Genomic DNA, 10,940 nt, shown 5'->3' with positions numbered 1-10,940 from the left:
CAACCCCCAAATAGATAGGAGTTTGGGAATCCGAGCAGGTCCGGCATGCATTTTAGGGGGAATCTGCTGACAAGTTTTAACTGGTCAAGTCAGGTTTATGCCTTTGACCTTCTGCACTCAACTCACTCATGTGGCCATTTTCCTCCTATCCCTCACTTGTAGATGGAGGGAGTTCACCGGATCGTCCTTTCCTATCGTCCCACCAATGAATCTTGGACTCCCACTGTCATCCATGGTCTTCTGCAAACCAGATTCTCAGACTTTATGCTCTGATACTGACCCCTCCCTTCAACTTTGGCTTAAATGCCTCACAATTCTTCGGTGGCTGATGATGGTGTGCTTCTTCTATGTGGACTTAGTTGACATCTCACTTACACGGCTGCTTATTCAGAACAAGTCTTTTAAGACCCCAGATGCTATTTTATCTGATAGCCGGGCACCATCAGCTTTCTTCACCACATTTTGCTATAGCACCCATCTCCTCCGTGTTCCCTTCCTGGAGGCTACTATTAAGCAGGGTCATGATGCAAGAACGAATTGTTCTTAAGTTGGAGCTGGGATTTAGTGTGAGCCCAAAACCCATTCCTGGATCTAGGTTTGTTTGTTTGTTTTGGTCTTTCAATTTATTCGTACTTGGGAATTAAACCTGATGTCATGTCATTGCATCATTCAATCTTGTCAAGCAGAATTTTACCATTGCTTCCATAATCATTTCCCAAACATCTTATTTCTTCCTGGGTACTTTGACATTATCTCCTTTTTATCACACACCCCCCCCCATACCCCCTTCCTGGCATCCTTGTTCTACTTGCTATCCCTATAGGTTCATCCATCCTGGGTTTCATTTACTGGAATCTAGAACATTTTATTTTACAAATTCTATCAAGAGGGTAATCCCCCACTCCATAGAACCTCTGAGATATACCCTGATAGAAACAAGCAAAAACCAACACATCAGAATGATCGTCACAGGTCTGCCAGAATAATATGTATCTTAATACAACATATAGGGCATTGATGTAGCAAGATCTTATTTGTCCAGCTACCAACAGCTCTCCACAATCTTCCACTTCCTCAGATACCTCTTATTTTCTGGCTGAAGCCCTCAAGTTGTAGGTGTGTCTGAGGTAGAGTAGAAATCACCCAGTGGAATTCCCTCGTGGGATCTCATTGGTGCAGCTTCTGAAGCAGGCTGGGCATCCCAAAGATCCAGAATTCCATGTCTCAATGCACCACAACACCCAGCCTGGGTCCCCAGGATGCATTCAGACACCCAGGTCCCTGTGGTCCATCTGGTGCATGATGTGTTTAAACACTTAGGATGGTGTGTGTGGAGGGGGGTGGTCTTTAACACTGTAGTGCGGAAAAAGCCAACCCAACATGACGTATTGGCCAAGCTCATAGTTCTATATTTTCAGCATACTTTTAAGCATCTCAATACAAATTATAAAGTAACTGTATAAGTCATCAGGGAAACCTGGTGGTGCTGTCAGATAAACGTTAGATGCAAACCTTAAGGTCCATGGTTCGAACCCACCAGCCGTTCTTCGGGACACAGTTAAGGATGTGTCTCTTCTCATGAAGATGTACAGCCTTGGAAACCCCACACAGGGCTGCAATTAGTCTGAATCAGCAGGATAGCAGTGGGTCTCAGTTTGGTACAAGTAGTTGTCGTTGATAACCTGAGCAGAACCGAAAACTGCCCCCGAGGGTGTGTGAGACAGCAAAATTCTACAGGAGCACAAAGCCTCGCCTGTCTCCTGCGGATCGGCTGCTGGTTGACCCTCATGACCTTGCTGCCAGCAGCCTAACTCATAGCCCAGTGGGCCACCAAGACTGATGGCAGTGCGTCTGTGGTTTATGTTTGTTGGTACAAGTAATGCATGAATACATTATCTTCGTGAAGAGTCAAGACACATCAGATAAAACCAAAGCTCTTCCATGGAGGTGTGTGCTTGTAACAGGCTTCTGTGGTGTGTTGTGGTGTGTTTCTCCATCATATAGTCTCCTATCGCACATGTCCTTCTGATACCTGTCTCGTGCACAGCAGTTTGTCGTGTTGATCTCCCTCCATCAGTCTTCAGTCCCTATCTGCCGGCATAGGACATGTGCAGCTATTTGAACATGGCAACTGCATGTCTCACTTTACACTAAACTGCTCTAACACATGTCTGCCTTCCCATCCGAATTTGTAAGGAGTCTCATTTTTGGTACTAATGTCTACGGTCACCCTATATGTCCGGTGTTTGTTGTAGGTGCTGTCCAGTTGGCTCTGACCTAGAGTGGCCCCACGGGCAACAGAATGAAGCGCTGTCTGGTCCTGTGCCATTTTCACCATATTCTCCTTCATGTTTGAGCTCAGCGATGCAGCCATTGTATCGATCCATCTTGTCAGACGTCTTCCTCTCTCTCTGTTCCTCCGCGACTTTACCAAGCTTGATGTCCTTTCCCAGGGACTGGACTCTCGTGATAGCATGTCTAAAGTAAGTTAGACAGCGTCTTGAAATCCTTGCCTCTAAGAAACATTCTGAAAAAAACAGAAAAAGAGAGAAACATTCTGGCAGTACATCTGAGAAAGATTTGTCAGGGTTTTGTTTGGCAGTCTATGCTAGTTGGGGTAGACTAGAAAAACAAATTCATAGACACGCATATGTGTGTAGGAAAGAGGTTTATATACAAGAGCAGTTGAACATTGAGAAAACACCCCAGCCCAGTCCAAATCGAGTCCAAAGGCCAATGTTAGCCCATATGTCTGATACCAATCTATAAAGCCCTCTTCAGACTCACGAAATACATACAATGACACCGAATGCAGAAAGATCACAGGCCAGTGGGTTGGAAGTTTTGTGGATCCACTGACATTGTAAGCATTTCAGTGCTGGCAGGGTCTCTACGTGGCTTCTCTGGCTCCAGAGGTCTGGTTGCATCAGGGTAGGTCCATGTGGCTTCTCCAGCTCCCAGGGCGTAGGGCCACGTGTCTTGTCATTAGAGCATCTCCAAGGAAGTGAGCAGAGAGAGAAAGTGTCTCCCACCTCCTAGGAGGAAATACCAGAGTTTTCCCCAGAATCCTCAGGGAAGGTCATGCCCACAGAGGCCTCATTGGCTGTGACCCCATTGACAGACTAGACTCCACCCCTTCACTCTTAATCCTCGCAAGTCCCAAATTGACACCAGATTATGTAACTACCACACAGTCCATGGTACTTTCAATATGGTCCACCAACACTAATATTCAAATACATCGATTCTTCATCGGTTTTTCTTATTCAATAAGATATTACAATTCTATAAATAATATTCTGATTATACAAAGAAAGTTTTGTTTCATAATACATACAGTAGAGGTAATTGTGGTTTTGGGGGAAACAACATTTTGCAGTATACTGTACACTAGAATCTAGTAAGAAATTCTGAATTCTGAGCTTGCAGCAATGGTCATCTAATTCGGGGGATGGGGAGAGGGTGATACAAAATTCTCACACTTAAAAAAAAGTATATGGGTGCATGTGTGTTTGTAGCACATAACAAAACTGGTGGAAGTAAATAATATGATATAAATCCAAACCAAGCCCAATGCTGTCGAGTTGATTCTGATTCCTATTCGCTGCTAAACAAAAGACCAATGGTGTCCACCAGCCCACTGCTCCATCAGCCCTTGGCAGGAACAGATGTGGCCGCCAGCTCCATGCACATGGATTGCCTTGGGAACCCTAGGCAGCAGTTCCCCATCCTGAGGGGTCACAGTGAGTCGTCAGAGTAGATAAAAGCATGCTGTTTTTCTTTTTTTCTTTCTTTTAAATCAGTTTATTGGGGGCTCATACAACTCTTATCATGATCCATCCATCCATCCATTGTGCCAAGCACATGTGTATATTTGTTGCCATCATTTCCAAAACATTTTCTTTCTACTTGAGTCCTTGGTATCAGCTCCTCATTTTCCCCTCCCTCCCTCCTTCCCTCCCTCCCTCGTGAACCCTTGATAATTTATTTTTTTTCACTCACTCTTCTGTTGTCCATCCCCTTGGGGGGGTATATGTAGATCATTGCTATCTGTTTCCCCTTTCTCCCCCCCCCCCCACCTTCCTGTCTCACCGCAGCCCCTCCAATACTTGTTACTTTCTGATTTTTTGAATTGGGCTACCTTTGAGGGCGTTAGGTGGTATCTCACAGTTGTTTTCATTTGCATTTCTTTTATGGCTGTTGATCGGGAACATTTTCTCATATGTTTATTGCCTAGTCAGATTTCTGCCCCTGGGAAACTTCTGTTCAGGTCCTTTGCTCTCGTTCTCAGTGGGCAGTTAGGTTTTTTCTTTTTGGAAGCTAGCAGAGTACTGTACATTTTAGTAACAAGGCCTTTGTCTGATGTGTCACTGGGGAAAAAGATGTTTTCCCAGTCCAGGGGTTCTCTTATTTCTCTCTTGGTGAATTCTTTTGATGTACACAGGTGTTTTATCTTCAGCATATCCCACTTGTCAATTTGTGTCCTTCCCTATTTCTGATAGTCTAGTATTCCCTGTGCCAAAGTTCTCAAGTTGGTCCCAATTCCCTCATTGATGGCCCTAATAGTTTAGAGTTTTACTTCAAGGTCTGTGATCCACCTTGAGTTTATTCTTGTACATGGAGTGAGATAAGGGTTTTGTTTCATTTTTCTGTAGGTAGATACACATTTTTTCCAGTACCATTTGTTGAAGATGGCATCTGCTTCCCATTTGATATTTTGGGGGCTCTTATCAAAGATCAGTCATCTGTATGCTGATGATTTTATTTCTGGGTTTTCAGTTCTTTTCCATTGGCCTGAGTATCTGTCATTGTACCAGTACCATGCGGTTTTGACAACTGTGGCTGTGTAGTAAGTGCTAAAGTCAGGTAAAGCAAGCCCTCCCACTGTGTCCTTCTTCTTGAGGAGTTCTCTGCTAATTCTGGGCTTCTTCCCTCTCCATATGAAGTTGGTAATTAGTTTTTCCAATTCTTTGAAGAAAGACGATGGTATTTGTATCAGGATAGCATTGAGTTTATATAGTGCCTTGGGCAGAACTGACATCTTTACTATATTGAGTCTTCTGATCCACGGGCATGGGATCTTCTTCCGTTTGTTGAGGTCACTCTTGGTTTCTTGTAAGAATGTTCTGTAGTTTTCCTCGTACAAATCTTTTGTTTGTCTAGTCAGGCATATCCCTAGATGTTTAAATGCGAAGCACGCTGTTTTCATTGCACACTGTTGTTCGGCGCAATGCCAGCTCATCGTGACCCCGTGTGCAACAGAATGAAGCACTGTCAGTCCTGCGCAGCCTCACAAGGACGTGTTTGAGCCCATGGTTCAAGCCACTGTCACGCGGTCTCCTTGAGGGTCTTCCTTTTGCTTGTTGGCTTTCCCTCTTTACCAGGCAGGTGTTCTTTCCCAGGGACTGGTCTCTCCTGATAACACGTCCACAGTCTCACCTTCCTGGATGGTTCTCCGGAGTCTTCTAGCTGCCCTTCCTCTGAGACAGTGGACTCTGTTCTTCTGACACTCCATGGAACTTTGAATATTCCTCCCCAATACCAGAATGCAAGGGAAATCATTCCTCTTTATCCATTGTGCAACTTTCATGCACATAGGAAGTGACTGAAAATACCATGGCGTTGTTCAGACACATCATAGTCCTCCGAGTGGCATTCTTGCTGTTTAGCACTTACAGGAGCTCTTAGGCAGCAGATTTACCCATAGCAATGCATAATTGGTTTTGACTGCTGTTTCCAGGAGCATTGTTTTGGACCCAAGCAAAATTAAATCCTAGACAACTTCAATCTCTTCTCCCCTTATGATGCTGTGTATTGGTCCAGTTATCGGGATTTGGGCTTTCTTTAATTTCAGTTACAATCCATTCTGAAGACTACAGTTTTATAAAAAAAAAATTTTTTTTTAAAGACTTCAGTTTTGATTTTCATCAGCAAGTGCTTCAAGGCCTCCTCACTTTCAGCAAGCAAGACGGGGTCACCTGCATATTGGAGGTTGGTAATAAGCCTTCCTCCAGTCTTGATGCCGAGTTCTTCTTTAGTCCAGAATCTCAGATTATTTGCTCACCATACACGTTGAGTGACCACGGTGCAAGGATACGACGCTGATGCACACCATTCCTGGTTTTGAACTCCATAGTAACCCCTGTTCTGTTTGAACAACTGCCTCTTGATCCAGGAGCAGGTTCCTCCTGAGCACAATGAGGTGTTCTGAATTCCCATTTTTCTCAATGTTACACAGTGTGGTAGTCACCTAATCTGGTGTCAAGTTAAGGATGAAGAGTGTAGGGGTGGAGTCTAGGCTGTCAATCTGGAAATAGCCAATGAGACTTCTGTGTGGGCATGGCCTTCTGAGAATTCTGGGAAATCTGGTACTTCCTCCTTGGAGGCAGAAGACACCCCTCTCTGTCTCTCTGTCTCTCTCTCCCTCTCCTATTCCCTGGACACATTGCAGAAGACAAGCCACATGGACGCAACCAGACCTTGGAAGCCGGAGAAGCCACAGAGAGATCGCTGCCAGCACTAAGGTGCTTACGACGCCACTGGACCCAAAGACTTTCTACCCACTGACTTGTGATTGTCCTGCACTTGGCTCTTTGCATATGTTTTGTGAGTTTGAAGAGGACTTTATAGACTGGTATCAGACATATGGGCTAATAGCAGACTTATGGACCTGATCTGGACTGGGCTGGGATGTTTTCTCAATGTTCAATTGCTCTTGTATATAAACCTCTTTCTTACACACATAGGTGTGTCAATGGATTTGTTTCTCTAGTCTACCCAGACTGACACACACAGTTTGTTCTGATCCACACAGTCAAAAACCTTTGCGTAGTCAATAAAGGCAAGATCCATCTGACATCGACAATGATCCTCTCATTCCACATCCTCTCTTCTGATCCAGCTTGAAATTCTGGCAATTCCCTGTCAGTGGGTTGCTGCAACTAGTTTTGAATTATCTTCAGCAAAATTTTACTTGCCTGTGATGTTAATGATACTGCTCAGTAATTTATGGATTCTACTGGTCACCTTTCTTTGGAATAGACACAACTATGGCTATCTTCTGTTTGTTGGTCCAGATAGCCGTCCATCCAAATTTGTTGGCAGAGACAAGTGAGTGCTTCCAGTGTGTTTATCGGTTTGCTGAAACATTTCTACTGGTACTCTGTCATTTCCTGGGGCTCCTTCCCACCCCCACCCGCCAATGCCTTCAGTGCAGCTTGGACTCCCTGTTCTTGACCACGTACTCTCGTGAAACGGTTGGGTTTCAGCCGGTTCGTTTTGGTACCACCACCCTGTGCATTACTTCCATCTTCTTTCGCTACTCCTGCATCTTCTCAATATGTTGCCCCTAGAATCCGTCTATAATGCAGCTTGAGTCTCAGAGGTTATTCTTCTGCTCTTTTGGCTTGAGATACACTGTGTATAGCTGTCCTTTGGATTTTCTAACTCCAGGTCTTTGCATATTTCATCATCACACACTTTGTCTTCTCCAGCTGCCCTTTGCCATCTTCCCACTCTACCACATACTCGTTTCTTCCAGTTGCGTTCTGTTCTAGAGCAAGTTTCAGAATCTCTCCTGGCGTCACCTTTGGCCTTTTCTTTCTTTCCTTTCTTCCTGTATCATGTTCTTGATGTCATACTGCAGCCCCTGTGTCTCCAGTAATTAGTGCTCCAATCTGTACTTGAGATGTTCTTGAAGTTCATGTGGAATGTACTCCAGCTTTCCTTTGGGTCCTCCTGGACAGAATTTCCTTCAGCCTCAACCTGAAGTTGCTCATGAGCTATTGGTGGCTTATTCCAGTCAGCCTTGCCCTTGCTGTGGCGGGTGCTGACTGAGCTCCTCTATTGCCTCATCTCTCATATGTAGTCCATTCGACTCCTGCGTGTCTCATCTGGCCAAGTCCCCCTCTGCGGTCACCGTTTATGTTGTGGAGAAAAGCCTTTTGCCATGGTGAAAACAGACATTTGTTTCATCTCCCGGATAACATCTCCCACTTCCTGCTTGTGTCTCTCCTCCCCATTCCACTTTCTTTCCTGCGCCTGAAGTTTGTCCTTGGGCAAATGCTGCCCTCGTGAATTTGGTCTGAAAGAAAGATCGTGGGATGACCTCCAGCTTTGCTTTATCTCCCACTCAACCCAACTCTGCCATTGAGTTGACTTCGACTCTTAATGACCCTGGGGGGCTTTTATCACCAACGAATTGGAAAACACCAGTGAGTTAAAAAGAAAGCCATAGTATACAATATAGTTAAGGAATCTCTCTAAAGTACATGCAAATGCATCTAATACCGGGCAGGCAGTGGAGAGGGGATCTATAAAGCCACATAGAAAACTGTAATACATGTGAATCGATTGCCCTGCAAGCACTCATTGTGCATCTAGAAAAAAAATATGTCAGTCACTATTGGTACAAGACACAAGAACTCCAATACCAAGGCCTGCGGATGCAGGAAAGCTAAGGGTCCCACAGAGCTCTTCATCATTCAGCCGGCGATGGGGAAGACATCGCGATGAATTCAAACGGGCCTTGGTGTTGCAGCAAGTACAGCAACAATCTGAGTTCAAGGGTGTTTGTAAAAATGCATCATAAATGTTTTACTTTTTATTTTCTCAGCAGCTCAAACGCCATCAGGGCTGCTTGAGAACAGGTAATAACCTTGGAATTGGCCATCACCGAGCTAGCCCCAGAGTCAGTAATAGCGTCGAACAATGCCGTGTCCTCGGTGCCGCCATGGCTATTACTCTGGGTAATGCCATCTCCTCCCACTTGGGAAGCGGCTAGCCCACATCCTGTCCCAGCAGTCCTGTGAGGAATGGGGTGTGCAGAGCAGGTGGGGCTCCTGGCTGACCTCCTCCCTCCCCAGGCTCCTCAAGAAGCCTGCTGCTGCCCAAGGGGCAGATGTAGAACTTGCCTAACTGCTGTTGCCCATCTAGCCTCTCGCTTCGTGTGTCTTGTCCTCTGCTTCCCCCATCCCCCAAGCCCCTTGTCTGTCTCCCAAAGTTCACTGCACAGTGTGTCTTGTCCTCTGCTTCCCCCATCCCCCAAGCCCCTTGTCTGTCTCCCAAAGTTCACTGCACGGCTCCTCTGCCCTCAAGCGTGACTCTCTGAGCTGGGCTCCAAAGAGTCTTTCTGCTTCCACCTGAGCTCACCTGCTGGGCCACACCCTATGACCCAGTTCTACCTTACAAATCTAGCTAGACCAGAGTACACACATTGGTACAGATAAGATCTCCTGATAGTACATGGAATTCAGGACAGATAAAACCCTCAGGAACAGTAGTGGGAGTAGCGATATCATGAGAGTAGGGGAATGGGGTGGGGGGGCATCACAAGGTCAAATATATAGGCCACCCCCAGGGGGGACGCATAACAGAAATGTGGGTGAAGGAAGACAAAGGACAGTGTAAGACATGAAATAACAATATATAATTGATCTAGGATTCACCAAGGGGGGGTGGGGGAAGAGGAGCTGATACCAAGAGCTCAAGTAGAAAGAAAATGCTTTGGAAATGTTGATGGTAACATATGTACAAGGGTGCTTAATACAATTGAATGGTGGATTGTCATAAGATTTGTAAGAGCCCCCCTCCAATAAAATGATACTAAAAAAAATACCATGGACTGACAGCAGAACCACTAAATCTGTCTTAGAAGAAGGACAGCCAGGATGCTCCTGAGAAGCTGAGGGAGATGGCAAGACTTCCTCACATACTTTAGACGTGTCATTATGAGAGACAGTCCCTGGAGAAAGGCGTCGTGCTTGGTAAAGTAGAGGGGAAGGGAAAAATAGGAAGGTCTTCGAGATGGATAGACATAGACCTACATGTGTGCCTTTTTCTTACATCCGCCCCTCCCCCCCAATTATCAAATAAGGTAGATCAAGCTAATTCTTGTTAGAATTCGCGGCGTAGTGCTTCGTCTCTTCAACATACAAGGGTTGGTTTAGCTTCTGTCCCCACCCTCACCCCATAGGTCTTGATTCAGTCTCTTTCCCACTGACTACATCATCAAACAACAGAGCCACAGATTCCCTTGTACACATGCCTGTGAAGAGGCAGGTCATGAACCTCTCTAACATGCCCAGAGGTGGGATGAGACGTTTAATAGCTATTCCTGTGCTGGACATGCATTCAGATGCACATGAAAAAACATATTCGAGGGGGATTCCCAGAGTTCAGGGGGAATGGGGTTTAAAAAAATAATAATGGAATTCTTCCATAAACATTTTGAAGCCCCTCAAGTGAGTAGTGAGTGTCCTTATGTGTGGCTTATTTGTCTCATGTAAGTTCAGAATCTTGAGGCAGGGCTCTGGTTTCCTAGAGCAAGCCCTGCCACCAATCCTACTGCTGTGGGGTCCATTCCAGCTCCTGGCGAGCCCACCTGTGTCAGGGCAGAGCCGTGCTCCTCAGGGTCTTCAGAGATCGCTCGCCAGGCCTTTCTTCTGAGGGACGTCTGAGTGGACTCAGCCTTGCTGTTTGCAGTCAAGCCTGCTGACCGTTTGGCAACACTGCACAAGTCCCTGCCCCTCCCGTAATTTCTGCTCCAGATGGCCAAGCTAATTTATATATATAAATTATCATCTACAGTTTGGATTTCAGAATCCGCTAATACAGTTCTATTTTTAAAATCCCTGTTTTCCTAAGTGGATAGTTCTATGATGCCATCAGATCTGACTCTGTCCACAGTCTCCCCCTCATTGAATGGTTCCTCTCAAGACTGAGAAGGTGGTTGTGTCTGTTAGCATCACTGGAAGGGAGACGAGCAGGGCGGATGGGCCAGGCAAATGGGAGATGCTGGTTGTTTAGTTCCCAAAGCTAGCCTGACTCATCGCTAGAGGTTTCTTATCTTCCCTCGCCAGAGCTGAGACACAGAGATCCCACAGTCCAGCGCACTGCAAGGAGGTGGGCTTGTGGTGGGTGGGGCCAGCCCACCCACCATA

This window comes from Echinops telfairi, unplaced genomic scaffold (assembly GCF_000313985.2).
Source record: "Echinops telfairi isolate 266 unplaced genomic scaffold, ASM31398v2 ScPeMD7_2291;HRSCAF=2852, whole genome shotgun sequence".
Taxonomy (NCBI): Eukaryota; Metazoa; Chordata; class Mammalia; order Afrosoricida; family Tenrecidae; genus Echinops; species Echinops telfairi.
Note: the sequence above shows the minus strand (reverse complement) of the source record.